The 16769-nt window shown below is 41.7% G+C and overlaps 1 protein-coding gene across 1 annotated transcript in view; it reads left to right on the top strand.

Annotated features, from left to right (window-relative positions):
* The window catches only part of septin12 (septin 12), an 80999-nt gene that overhangs the window by 10985 nt on the left and 53245 nt on the right, over positions 1-16769 (top strand). The window lies entirely within an intron of this gene.

Here is a 16769-nt window from a genome sequence, read left to right as displayed (position 1 = left end):
ACTTATACAGTAGAATAAATTAACTGGAAATCATGCTGATAGCCTTTTTTCAAACAGTTTTTATGCAATAAAATGATTGAAAATGGTCAAGACTTGATCAGAATTGCTCCAAATGCTTCTTATAGTCAACTGAAAAAAAAGCCACATTTGAAAGCAATTACACACGATAACTGATCAATTTTGTTGTTGTGGCAACACTATCACTAGAGCCATCAACAACTATTTACCATGTTTTTGTATACTTTCAATAAAATTCGAATTCGGCAAACACACAGCTCTTCCATATACTTGCATTAGAAAATAACAAAACTTCACTGAATTGGAAATAGCATATTACCAAACTATTCTTATTATTTCTTCTATATATTTACATGGCAGAAATAGTTAGAGTAGTATGCATTCCTGTGATGAGTGGGGCGGGGCCAAGAGCCGTGGGAGCAGAGTGAGGCCAGTGGAGTAAATGATGATGAGCGACACCTGCGCCACTCACCGGTCTCGAGTCCCCGCCCTGCCCCACACGTCACAATACCAAATTCAGCATTTGTCTTTTTGAAAAACATGTATTTGAGACACTGTGAGACAACAGAAAGAGATAAGACTTGATAGAAACCGTATGAGCAAACAGAAACATAATAGTCCTAAATCTTGAATCAATAATAGTAATGATGAGGATGGAGTTAGGCTTCTATAAATGTTGGTGGCTAACATTAATGACATAATTATGGTGTGCTACACCTCTGTGAAACTAAGGCAAAGCCTTAAAATGGTGACGTGTGCTTGTTGGATCCATATAAATGGCAATATGTTTGATATTGCACTGGTGTACCACAAACCGTAATGAATTTTGACATATTTTAGACGAAAGTACATGTTGGGAAAGCTGTGGTTTTGATTTTGTCTGACCAGAAATGAGCTGGGGAATTTTCAGCTCCACATGTTGTATATTTGCCTCTTTCTGTTGGGTTTTTCCCTCTGTCTTCACTTCCTGGGGTTATGTTGCAGAGGGGAGAGGGGTGCATTTCCTGACCTGAGAAAACAGAGAGCATTGAACTTGAGGGAATCAGTGGCGCCTGCAACTATGTTTGGACACGTAGATCCTTCTTGTATAGCTTTCTAGCAGCGTTGGTTGTGCGTCTCACAAGTAAGTTAAAGGGGTCATATGATGTTGCTAAAAAGAACATTATTTTGTGTATTTGGTGTAATGAAATGTGTTTATGCGGTTTAAGGTTAAAAAAACACATTATTTTCCACATACTGTACATTATTGTTTCTCCACTATGCCCTGCCTTTCTGAAACGCATCGATTTTTACAAAGCTCATCGGTCTGAAAAGCGAGATGCATGTACTCTGATTGGCCAGCTATCCAGTGCGTTGTGATTAGCCAAATACCTCAAGCGTGTGACAGAAGTGTTACGCACCTTACCATATTGTGATGCCTTGTCCCGGCCGGAGCAACGAGACAAAAACATGAGAACCCATTATAAACGAGGCATTTGTTGCATCCAGTGGGGACATAATTACGGATTATAATGACTTATACTGTCTTTTTACGCGTTGCATTGGATCGTGCCACGTAAACATAAAACCATGTCTGCATTTGTGATTGGAGAAATTATAAACTACAAATGCTACTCTACACTGCTCAAAACTCGTGTTTTAATTGTCAGTGGCAAATTCTTTAAATATAAAAAACGTACTTACAGTCTGTGAGTCAGAACAGCCGGCATTGTAGTCTACTCTACCAGGATCAGGAAACAGTTCTCCATAAAATGCGTCGGGCATCGGAATATTTGGGTTGAACTGTTATGGAACAGTGTTGTAAATACAACTTAACCACTGATTTCTAGTCGTGTCCTCTTTTGGAAGGCCAAACAAAGTAGTTTCGCTTTCACAACGAAACATACAGCGCCTTGACGACATGGCAGTGGCGGCAACAACAATACTACAGCGAGAATAAAAGTTAAGCCTTCTTCCTTTGCGTGAACATTTGGGCAGTGTTATGCAAATCTTCCAACATTGTGATGTAGATATGTGGGGGCGTGTTAGAATGAGCCTTTTAGGTAGGCGTGGTTGACTCTTAAGTTTTATAAAGAATATCTCTTTGGATTTGAGACTTTAGTCTTTGCAACTTTACAGGTCTTCTTTATGCACCAATAGCTTGTAACACTCCAAAGAGAAAGGAAAAATTTAAATAGCATCATATGACCCCTTTAACATCCGGGTGGGCGTCTTTACATCTGCTCTAGTCCCAGGCAGCCAGGCCCACACGCTGAAACATCTCTGAAACATAAACATGACTTCATTTACACAATGATTTATCATTTCCAGTGTTAGGAAGTGTGGCAAAATAGGTGCTGCCCCAGGCTTGTACGTCAGGCTGAGCTGTGCTGTTTGCTGTTTGTCAGATGGTTGAGCTGTAAAGGCTGCACTGATGAGTTCGGATTAAACCAACTTCCCAGTAGTTGCATCAGTGGAAGTCTGGGATGTGGGTGCTGTTTATGTCATGCTATCTGCCTCAGATAGTGTTTTCAGTGGTTCGGTGGTGTCTTGTTTTCTTTTCATTTTTTCCCTCAAAATATCTGGGCGCAGTGCGTATACGGATGTAGCCCTTCCACAAAGCCAATGGGAAATGCCCGCCCATGTTTTCATCATGTTCCATGTGCATTATGACTTGTTTTATTTTTTGAAATGGGATTATATTTAGGCCTTACGTCATCCACCCATCATTGAGCTATATGTAGGCCCTTTGCACAGTTTCCTGTGATAACAAGGGAAGAGATCATTCACTGTTGAGGCCAAACACACAACACGCTCCCAACTGTGTTTATAGCTGTCCTGGGACAACAGGGCTTCCCATTTCATTTATGCTATTAGTAAACACTAATGTTAACGACATAAACTATAGGATTATCGGGATAATTTGAAGTACATTTTTGAGTATTTATTTGACTAATTCTGCACACTATAAGAGTATGGGTTACATTTGATAAGGAACTTGCTTCCCTTTCATGGGAACTTCGAACTGCGTCCTCTAGGGGTCGCTATGGGGACCGCCTCGTCGTGCCTCGTATCTGAAGCATACATTGAAAAAACCCCAACTCGTTGGCCGGCGACAGCCATGACGTCACTACCGGTGCGACTACAGTATAAATCGGTGCCGGGAGCTACACATCATTCACTTCTTCGTCTGAAGCTTGCGTCCGCAGCATGGCAAGAAACCTAGAGGACGCAGTGTCTCGTTCCCTACTCAGGGAACCATGGTTACATAAGTAACCCGAGACGTTCCCTTTCATGGGAACTTCGAACTGCGTCCTCTAGGGGTCGCTATGGGGACCGCCTCGTCGTGCCTCGTATCTGAAGCATACATTGAAAAAACCCCAACTCGTTGGCCGGCGACAGCCATGACGTCACTACCGGTGCGACTACAGTATAAATCGGTGCCGGGAGCTACACATCATTCACTTCTTCGTCTGAAGCTTGCGTCCGCAGCATGGCAAGAAACCTAGAGGACGCAGTGTCTCGTTCCCTACTCAGGGAACCATGGTTACATAAGTAACCCGAGACGTTCCCTTTCATGGGAACTTCGAACTGCGTCCTCTAGGGGTCGCTATGGGGACCGCCTCGTCGTGCCTCGTATCTGAAGCATACATTGAAAAAACCCCAACTCGTTGGCCGGCGACAGCCATGACGTCACTACCGGTGCGACTACAGTATAAATCGGTGCCGGGAGCTACACATCATTCACTTCTTCGTCTGAAGCTTGCGTCCGCAGCATGGCAAGAAACCTAGAGGACGCAGTGTCTCGTTCCCTACTCAGGGAACCATGGTTACATAAGTAACCCGAGACGTTCCCTTTCATGGGAACTTCGAACTGCGTCCTCTAGGGGTCGCTATGGGGACCGCCTCGTCGTGCCTCGTATCTGAAGCATACATTGAAAAAACCCCAACTCGTTGGCCGGCGACAGCCATGACGTCACTACCGGTGCGACTACAGTATAAATCGGTGCCGGGAGCTACACATCATTCACTTCTTCGTCTGAAGCTTGCGTCCGCAGCATGGCAAGAAACCTAGAGGACGCAGTGTCTCGTTCCCTACTCAGGGAACCATGGTTACATAAGTAACCCGAGACGTTCCCTTTCATGGGAACTTCGAACTGCGTCCTCTAGGGGTCGCTATGGGGACCGCCTCGTCGTGCCTCGTATCTGAAGCATACATTGAAAAAACCCCAACTCGTTGGCCGGCGACAGCCATGACGTCACTACCGGTGCGACTACAGTATAAATCGGTGCCGGGAGCTACACATCATTCACTTCTTCGTCTGAAGCTTGCGTCCGCAGCATGGCAAGAAACCTAGAGGACGCAGTGTCTCGTTCCCTACTCAGGGAACCATGGTTACATAAGTAACCCGAGACGTTCCCTTTCATGGGAACTTCGAACTGCGTCCTCTAGGGGTCGCTATGGGGACCGCCTCGTCGTGCCTCGTATCTGAAGCATACATTGAAAAAACCCCAACTCGTTGGCCGGCGACAGCCATGACGTCACTACCGGTGCGACTACAGTATAAATCGGTGCCGGGAGCTACACATCATTCACTTCTTCGTCTGAAGCTTGCGTCCGCAGCATGGCAAGAAACCTAGAGGACGCAGTGTCTCGTTCCCTACTCAGGGAACCATGGTTACATAAGTAACCCGAGACGTTCCCTTTCATGGGAACTTCGAACTGCGTCCTCTAGGGGTCGCTATGGGGACCGCCTCGTCGTGCCTCGTATCTGAAGCATACATTGAAAAAACCCCAACTCGTTGGCCGGCGACAGCCATGACGTCACTACCGGTGCGACTACAGTATAAATCGGTGCCGGGAGCTACACATCATTCACTTCTTCGTCTGAAGCTTGCGTCCGCAGCATGGCAAGAAACCTAGAGGACGCAGTGTCTCGTTCCCTACTCAGGGAACCATGGTTACATAAGTAACCCGAGACGTTCCCTTTCATGGGAACTTCGAACTGCGTCCTCTAGGGGTCGCTATGGGGACCGCCTCGTCGTGCCTCGTATCTGAAGCATACATTGAAAAAACCCCAACTCGTTGGCCGGCGACAGCCATGACGTCACTACCGGTGCGACTACAGTATAAATCGGTGCCGGGAGCTACACATCATTCACTTCTTCGTCTGAAGCTTGCGTCCGCAGCATGGCAAGAAACCTAGAGGACGCAGTGTCTCGTTCCCTACTCAGGGAACCATGGTTACATAAGTAACCCGAGACGTTCCCTTTCATGGGAACTTCGAACTGCGTCCTCTAGGGGTCGCTATGGGGACCGCCTCGTCGTGCCTCGTATCTGAAGCATACATTGAAAAAACCCCAACTCGTTGGCCGGCGACAGCCATGACGTCACTACCGGTGCGACTACAGTATAAATCGGTGCCGGGAGCTACACATCATTCACTTCTTCGTCTGAAGCTTGCGTCCGCAGCATGGCAAGAAACCTAGAGGACGCAGTGTCTCGTTCCCTACTCAGGGAACCATGGTTACATAAGTAACCCGAGACGTTCCCTTTCATGGGAACTTCGAACTGCGTCCTCTAGGGGTCGCTATGGGGACCGCCTCGTCGTGCCTCGTATCTGAAGCATACATTGAAAAAACCCCAACTCGTTGGCCGGCGACAGCCATGACGTCACTACCGGTGCGACTACAGTATAAATCGGTGCCGGGAGCTACACATCATTCACTTCTTCGTCTGAAGCTTGCGTCCGCAGCATGGCAAGAAACCTAGAGGACGCAGTGTCTCGTTCCCTACTCAGGGAACCATGGTTACATAAGTAACCCGAGACGTTCCCTTTCATGGGAACTTCGAACTGCGTCCTCTAGGGGTCGCTATGGGGACCGCCTCGTCGTGCCTCGTATCTGAAGCATACATTGAAAAAACCCCAACTCGTTGGCCGGCGACAGCCATGACGTCACTACCGGTGCGACTACAGTATAAATCGGTGCCGGGAGCTACACATCATTCACTTCTTCGTCTGAAGCTTGCGTCCGCAGCATGGCAAGAAACCTAGAGGACGCAGTGTCTCGTTCCCTACTCAGGGAACCATGGTTACATAAGTAACCCGAGACGTTCCCTTTCATGGGAACTTCGAACTGCGTCCTCTAGGGGTCGCTATGGGGACCGCCTCGTCGTGCCTCGTATCTGAAGCATACATTGAAAAAACCCCAACTCGTTGGCCGGCGACAGCCATGACGTCACTACCGGTGCGACTACAGTATAAATCGGTGCCGGGAGCTACACATCATTCACTTCTTCGTCTGAAGCTTGCGTCCGCAGCATGGCAAGAAACCTAGAGGACGCAGTGTCTCGTTCCCTACTCAGGGAACCATGGTTACATAAGTAACCCGAGACGTTCCCTTTCATGGGAACTTCGAACTGCGTCCTCTAGGGGTCGCTATGGGGACCGCCTCGTCGTGCCTCGTATCTGAAGCATACATTGAAAAAACCCCAACTCGTTGGCCGGCGACAGCCATGACGTCACTACCGGTGCGACTACAGTATAAATCGGTGCCGGGAGCTACACATCATTCACTTCTTCGTCTGAAGCTTGCGTCCGCAGCATGGCAAGAAACCTAGAGGACGCAGTGTCTCGTTCCCTACTCAGGGAACCATGGTTACATAAGTAACCCGAGACGTTCCCTTTCATGGGAACTTCGAACTGCGTCCTCTAGGGGTCGCTATGGGGACCGCCTCGTCGTGCCTCGTATCTGAAGCATACATTGAAAAAACCCCAACTCGTTGGCCGGCGACAGCCATGACGTCACTACCGGTGCGACTACAGTATAAATCGGTGCCGGGAGCTACACATCATTCACTTCTTCGTCTGAAGCTTGCGTCCGCAGCATGGCAAGAAACCTAGAGGACGCAGTGTCTCGTTCCCTACTCAGGGAACCATGGTTACATAAGTAACCCGAGACGTTCTTAACCATAATGAAAAAGTATGCTCCAAGTATGCATGTGTAGTATGTAAGGCTTGCCACGGTATATGGTGATGGGTACAAGAGACGATGTGGAATTTTGTATTGGGTAAATAAAACTTACTTAACAGTTCCTTATTATTAAAGAGTGACATCTTTGTGGTGTGTTGGTTGAGTTTTGGAAAAGAACACAATTATTTGTTTTTGTTTAATTTTTAGTTTGAATTTCATCAATTTAATTCAGTGCTTAAAATCTGATAATCTTATGTTATTGTGTAGGCTGTTATGCAATGAAAATGATCCCAGTAACAGCAATCAGCAGTTTAGTCTGTTTGAATGTTATGCCACACCAGTGTGAAAATTATTAAAGTCTAGTATGAATACGATCTTACTACATACTAGAGTATAGGTCTGCAACCTTCAAAGTTTATTTCCGACCTGCTTTAGCACACCTGGCCTGTGACTTTTCAAGTGATCCTGAAGACCTTGATTAGCTAGTTCAGGTGTGTTTGATTAGGGTTGGAGCTGAACTCTGCAGGACAGTCGTGGGTCCCCAGGAGCAGGGCTGAAGACCTATGTACTACAGTATTACGGCATCATAAGTGTCCATCAGATGCGCACTTTAGAGGAGGTAAGTAGGTCTAGTGGTCTATTGTGTGCAATTACAAATTAATATGTCAATCTTGTCTTAATCTGTGAAATTCAGGTGCTCTAGAATAATTTCTTAATAATTGCTTAAAGGTTGAAGAGTGTAATTTTTCCATCACTAGCATCACCAAAACAGAATTGCAAAAATAATGGTTGTAACGAACATTCCTCTCATCTTCCATTGGCCAAGAAAACAGATAGACCCACCCCAAACTCGCATCATTGGTTGAGCCAGTGTTACTATGCTGGTATGGTTGGAATTCTCAAACAAACAGAGCAATGTTTTGACAGCACAGCACCAAAAAGAATCCCAAAATAAATAAATAAATAATTGGATTTAATGAACATTCCTCCCATCTTCTATTGGCTAACCAAAAATATATTCCTGCACCCAAACTCACATTGTTTGAGCTAGTGTTGCTATGCTGGGCTGGTTGGAATTCTCAAACAAACAAGGCAATGTTTTAGCAGCACAGAGAACTGTTTTTACACTATTTTGTGTGTAAAAAAAGAAAAGAAATAAAAGGGCTTTTTTAATAGTCTACTTATGACTGAAAACTATTTTACAAGTTCTTGAAGCAGATCTTGATGAGGTGGACTGACTCATGTTCTCCCCTTCTTGTTTCTCACATTTATTTAAGTCTAACACTGATATAGACATATATAGTAGGTCTTGTAAAATCAGGCATCGTGTTACAACTGGCTGTAAAAATGAAAAATGTTCTGCTAATGCATGTTAGCTGTTTAAATTATTGTTTTGGTATCACTCCCCACTGCTCCAAGATGTTTTGCTAGTAAAAAAAAAAAACCATGACAGCAAAAACAGCCAAGGGATCTTCTTCTGCTCTCTTCCTCTAACAGAGAGAGAGAGAGAAAAAAATAATCTTTGAAGCTGCTCATAAATACAGCAAGACCTCCAGAACAGACGACTGTTTCTCTTCTGAAACCGCCTCAGCTACTTATGTGGTAAAATAAAGCATGTTTGGAGTCTGCTGATGAGCTGCTCTTCTTTTCATCGCGATGACCTTAGAAGTTCCTCACATATAGTGTAAAATTCCATTAACTTAGCTATTTTTTTCATATCAGTCAAAGTGCTGCTTTCTGCATTTTTACAGTATTTAATTTTTTTTTTTTCCTTATAAGTCTCTCTCTCCCTGCATCCCCCATCTCCTAGGTCTTGGCTTCATGTCTCCACTTGCCTGATGAAGGCTGAAAGCTCATTGCTCCCTTTTACAGCACAATTTATTCTGGATCTAATGACAGTGATTTAGGGAATCAATTCTTCGCTTGCAGATGTTTAAGGCCACACTCCCATTATCCCCTCCAGCTTAGGGAGAGAACAAGAAAGTGCTCTGCTTTGTAGAAAAAGTTTATCAGAGTTTAACAGGTAAACAGTTTACTTACTCTATCAATTTCTGTGTTTCTAATTATACTTGAAGTTCAGAGAGCAAAAGTGAATTTTTGTATGGTGGTCAGTTGAGTACAAGACCTTTTTGAATCCAGGAAATTTGTGTTTTTCTTTTCTTTCTTCCTTTTTTAAGCCGTTTATGGTCTGTGTTTGGTGCCATTTCCAATCGTATCACAGCTTCTTTTGTATTGAGAAGGAAATCTGTTTCCTTAGCAGATAAGACAACATTAACAAGCAGCAGTATTCTTATCTTAGGCCCATAGAGGTGGGTCAGTAATGGGATCGACTTGCCTGTTTACCAGGACATTTATCCACGTGTGAACCTGGTGCTCTCCTCAGAAAGATTTGGATATGTCTTCTCCTCATTTAGCATAATTGAGTTTGCTGCCGTCGATGATTTATTACCTGTGCACACTGTCTGAGGAGATGAGCAGTGTTTATGGGATTGAGCGGCACTGTGTGTTGCCATTCCACAACAACCCAGTATTAAGTCTAGTAGAGCTTTTACAAATTACCATAGCAACCTTCAGGTGCTCTGTAATGTTTATATGTAAAGGTATTGCCTGTGAGTAGAGTTAAACATGATGGCACTCATTTACATGAGAGGAAAATATGCCCCTCTGGGTCACATTTGACCTCATCTAATCCTCCGAGCATGCCAAGTCAATGCTGATAACTGAAGGACAAGCTTTTAAATCTATAGTGTTCGGCCTCACATTCATCAGCAACTTAAAAAAAAAAAAAGAATAAAGATGAAGGAAAATCCACTTTTTAAGGAGAAATTGCTTCAGATATCAGGTCTTCCTGTTTAAGGCATGAAGATTAAACTCAGACGTGATCGACATTCTTTACAGAATAAGCCAGGAGTACCTGCACATAATCTGCTGCCAGAGAATTCCACACAAAGCTCCACAGAATTCACATGCACATCATTCACAAAGTTCTACACACCCCCTGTCCCTTATAGGGGTGCTTATTAAATATTTGGGCGGCTAATTTCATAATGCTTTGAGCTACTAATGAATTGTGTAATACCCTCAGTTTTATGGGCACAACGATATTCCACTTCTTGCTGATATTGATAAGCTGTTTTCATGTTACAGTCAACATTACAATTTTGTAATAAATTAAAACCAAAAGGTTAAAAACTAAAATCAATCATTTTAAATGTTACAATTTAATTTATAATATTATAATGTACAGCTGGGATTTACTAAAGTTTACATTTAATACTGTTGTTAAATTATTATTGGTCTTAAGGATTAACTTTAAGTGAACGCCAGATGATGATAAAGGTAATGTAAATGTACAGGGGTTTTCAGCGCAGTAAAATGTAACAATAGTTTTTGTATTTACTTTTGGGCAAGGTTCTGACTCATGCTAGTGAGTATATACATAATTATATAAATATATATATATATACATATAATACACACACACACACACACACACACATATACATTTTTTTTAAGAATTCATGAATCTTGTTCTGTTGGATATTTAGATGTCAAAAATAAATGACATAATGGTGATCCACAGAATTGCCCTCTGTTTTTTGTATTCGAAGAGGCTTGATGGTCTTGATGTGAATGAGTTGAGATCAGCTACTTATAGGGGGCTTTGTAACTGATCAGAGAAATGAGGAGGTTTGGGAAAAAGATAATTGAATGGGACTCATTAATTCTTAGTGGAAAAATATTTTCAGCCTGAGGGAAGTATGCACACATCATGAGCTCAGATGTTCAGTTGTGTTGACAGTCTGTGCAAGGAGCTAACATTATTAAGTTTAACACAATACGCTGATAACAACACAGAACAGGTTTTATTAACCTGATATTGTGGATGCATAGGTTCTCTGGGAGGGGGTTTTACACTTTAGACAGGGAAATCTTTGTTAAATCTGGCCCGCTTCCTAAACTAATAATGCCACAAGCGCTTAAGAGTAACATTAGTTATACTGACATTGTTATTCAGCTTTATATAATTGTGGTTTCAGTATTCATGAATTATTTGAATGAAATCTCAGTGGAGCAGAAAATCTAACATGTTTCATGTAGTTTATGTGGATAATCCAGCTTTTGTACTAAAGTTTGCCTTTTCACCAAGTAAACTTTCTATTTGACAGTTTGAGCCAACATTAAAGCAGCTGGTAACTTGATATCTGTCTGCATATGATATGATATATGTTGTCCATTAATAACGAGTGGTATATGGTCTCGGACAGCCAATCTGCTAATGGGCTGCGCAGCTCATTCCAAACATGTGACAAGGAGTGAGTACATCATTCAGGTCCGTGGACAGAATTGCTGATTTAGAAAGTGCCAGCAGTAATGCATGGCAGCTGGTTTGGGGTGCTTTCGATCTATCTGTATTTTTCCTCTGGTGAACAGGCACGGTGGTGGAGTGCGAGGAGGGGGTCTCAGCTTGGAGTTTATGATTTAACACAAGGGAAAAACCTGTTTCTGCTGAGAATTTACTTCTGAGACTTCATAGGTCTTTCTACAGACAAAGATGTAATTAGTCAAGCAATTTCAACAATCTGACAGCCCGTGTCCGATATATTTTCCTGGGATATGTACATAAATTGTAATTGTATTAAAAGGATTTCATTATGAGAGGCTGCACAACTTAATAGTGTTGCATAAGACTGTCTAGTTGAACCAGGTTTAGAGGAATAGTTCACCAAAAATAGATAATTCTATCTGTGATTCTGACACAGGTGTTTAAAAACTCACTGGAGAGATAATGATGCATATTTCAGCCAGTTTCTCAACCGCAAAACCCTTTATCTTTGATTAATATAATGCATTTACTTTGGGGTGCTTTCGATCTATCTGTATTTTTCCTCTGGTGAACAGGCACGGTGGTGGAGTGCGAGGAGGGGGTCTCAGCTTGGAGTTTATGATTTAACACAAGGGAAAAACCTGTTTCTGCTGAGAATTTACTTCTGAGACTTCATAGGTCTTTCTACAGACAAAGATGTAATTAGTCAAGCAATTTCAACAATCTGACAGCCCGTGTCCGATATATTTTCCTGGGATATGTACATAAATTGTAATTGTATTAAAAGGATTTCATTATGAGAGGCTGCACAACTTAATAGTGTTGCATAAGACTGTCTAGTTGAACCAGGTTTAGAGGAATAGTTCACCAAAAATAGATAATTCTATCTGTGATTCTGACACAGGTGTTTAAAAACTCACTGGAGAGATAATGATGCATATTTCAGCCAGTTTCTCAACCGCAAAACCCTTTATCTTTGATTAATTTATTACTGGTCTACTTGAAAGTAACTTGAAAATACTTTCATGAGCATGAGCGTGAGTGGCTGAACTGTCCCTTTAAGCCACACCAACTTTCTGTAAATAAATGTAATATCATACATTTCAGGCCCAGTTATGGGCCAGTCATAGCATGTTATTCAGCAGAATCTTAACAATGGATGCTTTTGACAAACTTTAGCCAGAACATTATCATCTTACTTTAATTAAAAATTCTCAACATATTTATTTTTTTAGAAATATGGAATTCTTTAATCAAGGCATGGGCTCAAAGGTTCATTTAATCAGTCTGTCATCAGAAGGGCAACTTAATCCCCGTATTTGTTAGACCAAGATGTTGCTCCATTCCAGACATTTCTTTGTTGATTATCCAACTCTGACCATCAGAGCGGTTGCTGATACAGTACCTCAGAGGTTCGATAGGGGGCCGCTTGCATCAGTCATACTGGTACGAGCGGAAATAGCGGTTTAGAGCTTCACTGATGGTCATGTTGGGTGTCAAGGATATAATCACTGACCAGGGACTGTAATCAGAGTGTGGCTGGAGTGTCTTTACTGTTACGGTAACAGCTCTGCCGCGCCGTAACATGTCGCACCTTCATTCTACAGACGTGACTCACCGGTCCTCGCTCATGCCTTCGGTAATCTGCTGTTTGTTATGCTTGGTGAAGCCTTCTATATTTAAACTGTGAAATATGTGCTTTTGGAGGGACTGATCTCACATAGCAAAGACTTTGTTATGCAGGGAGTCCATTGTTTTGACAGCTTCTCTGCCCACATTTGGCTGACTTTGATCTGAAAAGGCCATTCGCATGTGCTATTGATTGATCTTTTTCTTGGGCCTGAGTTTCCATTTCTCTTACAGAGCTGTGGGAAATAGATGGGTCAAACAACAGACCTGCAGGTACTCTGGTTTCAAGAGAGAGAGAAAAATCCCACTCTTTATTCACGCTGAGTCCCAAAACTCCCTTTTATACTAAAGGACCTCAGATTGGTGCATTCAGCAGGAGGGCTTTTGGGTGATTGGCAGGCTGGTGATTTTTCATCATTTCCATACCCTTTGTGAAGAAGGTTATCTTGACAATTGCGGAAAGAAAGTCAGGTTATGAGTTGATAGATGAAGCTGAGAGCCAATTATTTCTGTTATTGTAAAAGTCTAAACAAATGGCAGTCACAGACCGAGGGTTAGAGTCTGAGAGCAGACTGTTTATTCTCCTGATCTGAAATGAAAGGCTTGGTTATTTATTTCTTTTTTTTTAGCTGTCATCTTTTAAGCTGTTTGACATTCTCTCAGGGTTTGTATCAGCCTTCAAGGCACCATATCCTAATAAACAGGAAACGGTAAACTCTGAAGTGCTCTTTCTCACTAATTCTTTACAGTGACTCATGGGTAATGAGGGGTGTTATGTGCTCTTTTTGACAGTTGCAACAGTGAGTCTCTCCCCTAAATATATGCCCTGATGTGCAAAATCAGCTCTAAACATTACATTTCACATTGCCTGAACTAATAATAATAGTTCATAAAAAAAGGTGGGAAAGAAACACTCACTTATAAAAGCCTTAGGGGCAAATTCACTAAACTGTGTCACTTTTACATACTGTATTCTTATCCGACAACCACCAGCATCTGACTGGACGCTAGATGACGCATCATTAGATATGTTCGGTAATATTTTAGCCAATCAGCCAAGTGAATTATGTGGCCACATTACTTTTTTGGTGTGCCTCTATAGGTAAATGTTCATGTGTTTTTTTTTTGACTGAATAAAAAATGTATCCACCATAAATGAGCATTTACATTTTATTTTATTTTTTAATTTCCATCTTGGTGTTTATACCATTCAGATTTTATTTTTTTTTTGAAAGAAGTTTCTTATAATAACAAAGGCTACATTTATTTGATGGTAATTACTGTGTGTAAAAAGTAATACTGTGATCCTTAGAAATCATTCTAATATGCTGATTTGCTGCTCAAGTAACTTTTTAAATTATTATAAATGTTGAAACAGTTGGACTGCTTAATATGTTTTGTTGAAACTCTGATACTTTTTTTTAGGATTCTGATGAATAGAAAGATCAAAAGAACAGTATGTGTTTGAAGTAGAACTCTGTAACATTATAAATATCATTGCCACGTCACATTATTACTGTCACTTTTGATCAATTTAATGCTGAATAAAAGTATTATGTCCTTATAACAGTGCACATCCATCAATGTTTTGATAGCTCCAAATTAGCATAAAAATACATGCATTGAAAAGTGTGGAATTAGCATATTAATTAGGCTCATTATAGATTGTGCCTCATCCAAAGATCTTCTGTGCTGGTAACTGACTTGCATGATTTCTGTAGTGAATCTTGAATCTGAAACGCAGATAAACATCACTATCTGCATTCTTAGTGGATTCCCCTTTTCAATGAGTGAGCAGGAGCTTTCCATGAATTCAAGCTGTTCCCCTTCAGGAACTCGAGCTGCGTCGAGTCGCTTTGGGAATGCCCTTGCGTGACCGCGTTCTGAAGCACGTGTCAAATCCGTCCAATGGAGCAGCGAGACGTCACGAGCAGGGTGACGTAAGCACCAGAAAGCATAAAAGCACATCCGGCCGGGCGCAAACCAGCTTTTGCTCTTCAGTAGCGCTCTGTGTATGTGTCTGTCTATTTACTGTTGTCTGTCCGCACAAGCACTCATATATATATCATGTTGGGTGTCAAGGATATAATCACTGACCAGGGACTGTAATCAGAGTGTGGCTGGAGTGTCTTTACTGTTACGGTAACAGCTCTGCCGCGCCGTAACATGTCGCACCTTCATTCTACAGACGTGACTCACCGGTCGTCGCTCATGCCTTCGGTAATCTGCTGTTTGTTATGCTTGGTGAAGCCTTCTATATTTAAACTGTGAAATATGTGCTTTTGGAGGGACTGATCTCACATAGCAAAGACTTTGTTATGCAGGGAGTCCATTGTTTTGACAGCTTCTCTGCCCACATTTGGCTGACTTTGATCTGAAAAGGCCATTCGCATGTGCTATTGATTGATCTTTTTCTTGGGCCTGAGTTTCCATTTCTCTTACAGAGCTGTGGGAAATAGATGGGTCAAACAACAGACCTGCAGGTACTCTGGTTTCAAGAGAGAGAGAAAAATCCCACTCTTTATTCACGCTGAGTCCCAAAACTCCCTTTTATACTAAAGGACCTCAGATTGGTGCATTCAGCAGGAGGGCTTTTGGGTGATTGGCAGGCTGGTGATTTTTCATCATTTCCATACCCTTTGTGAAGAAGGTTATCTTGACAATTGCGGAAAGAAAGTCAGGTTATGAGTTGATAGATGAAGCTGAGAGCCAATTATTTCTGTTATTGTAAAAGTCTAAACAAATGGCAGTCACAGACCGAGGGTTAGAGTCTGAGAGCAGACTGTTTATTCTCCTGATCTGAAATGAAAGGCTTGGTTATTTATTTCTTTTTTTTTAGCTGTCATCTTTTAAGCTGTTTGACATTCTCTCAGGGTTTGTATCAGCCTTCAAGGCACCATATCCTAATAAACAGGAAACGGTAAACTCTGAAGTGCTCTTTCTCACTAATTCTTTACAGTGACTCATGGGTAATGAGGGGTGTTATGTGCTCTTTTTGACAGTTGCAACAGTGAGTCTCTCCCCTAAATATATGCCCTGATGTGCAAAATCAGCTCTAAACATTACATTTCACATTGCCTGAACTAATAATAATAGTTCATAAAAAAAGGTGGGAAAGAAACACTCACTTATAAAAGCCTTAGGGGCAAATTCACTAAACTGTGTCACTTTTACATACTGTATTCTTATCCGACAACCACCAGCATCTGACTGGACGCTAGATGACGCATCATTAGATATGTTCGGTAATATTTTAGCCAATCAGCCAAGTGAATTATGTGGCCACATTACTTTTTTGGTGTGCCTCTATAGGTAAATGTTCATGTGTTTTTTTTTTGACTGAATAAAAAATGTATCCACCATAAATGAGCATTTACATTTTATTTTATTTTTTAATTTCCATCTTGGTGTTTATACCATTCAGATTTTATTTTTTTTTTGAAAGAAGTTTCTTATAATAACAAAGGCTACATTTATTTGATGGTAATTACTGTGTGTAAAAAGTAATACTGTGATCCTTAGAAATCATTCTAATATGCTGATTTGCTGCTCAAGTAACTTTTTAAATTATTATAAATGTTGAAACAGTTGGACTGCTTAATATGTTTTGTTGAAACAGCTCCTATTTATATGATCCTTTTTTTTAGGATTCTGATGAATAGAAAGATCAAAAGAACAGTATGTGTTTGAAGTAGAACTCTGTAACATTATAAATATCATTGCCACGTCACATTATTACTGTCACTTTTGATCAATTTAATGCTGAATAAAAGTATTATGTCCTTATAACAGTGCGCATCCATCAATGTTTTGATAGCTCCAAATTAGCATAAAAATACAT

This window comes from Sinocyclocheilus grahami, unplaced genomic scaffold, assembly GCF_001515645.1.
Source record: "Sinocyclocheilus grahami isolate Dianchi unplaced genomic scaffold, SAMN03320097.WGS_v1.1 scaffold1223.1, whole genome shotgun sequence".
Taxonomy (NCBI): Eukaryota; Metazoa; Chordata; class Actinopteri; order Cypriniformes; family Cyprinidae; genus Sinocyclocheilus; species Sinocyclocheilus grahami.
Note: the sequence above shows the minus strand (reverse complement) of the source record. Positions and strands in the feature narration are given on the sequence as shown.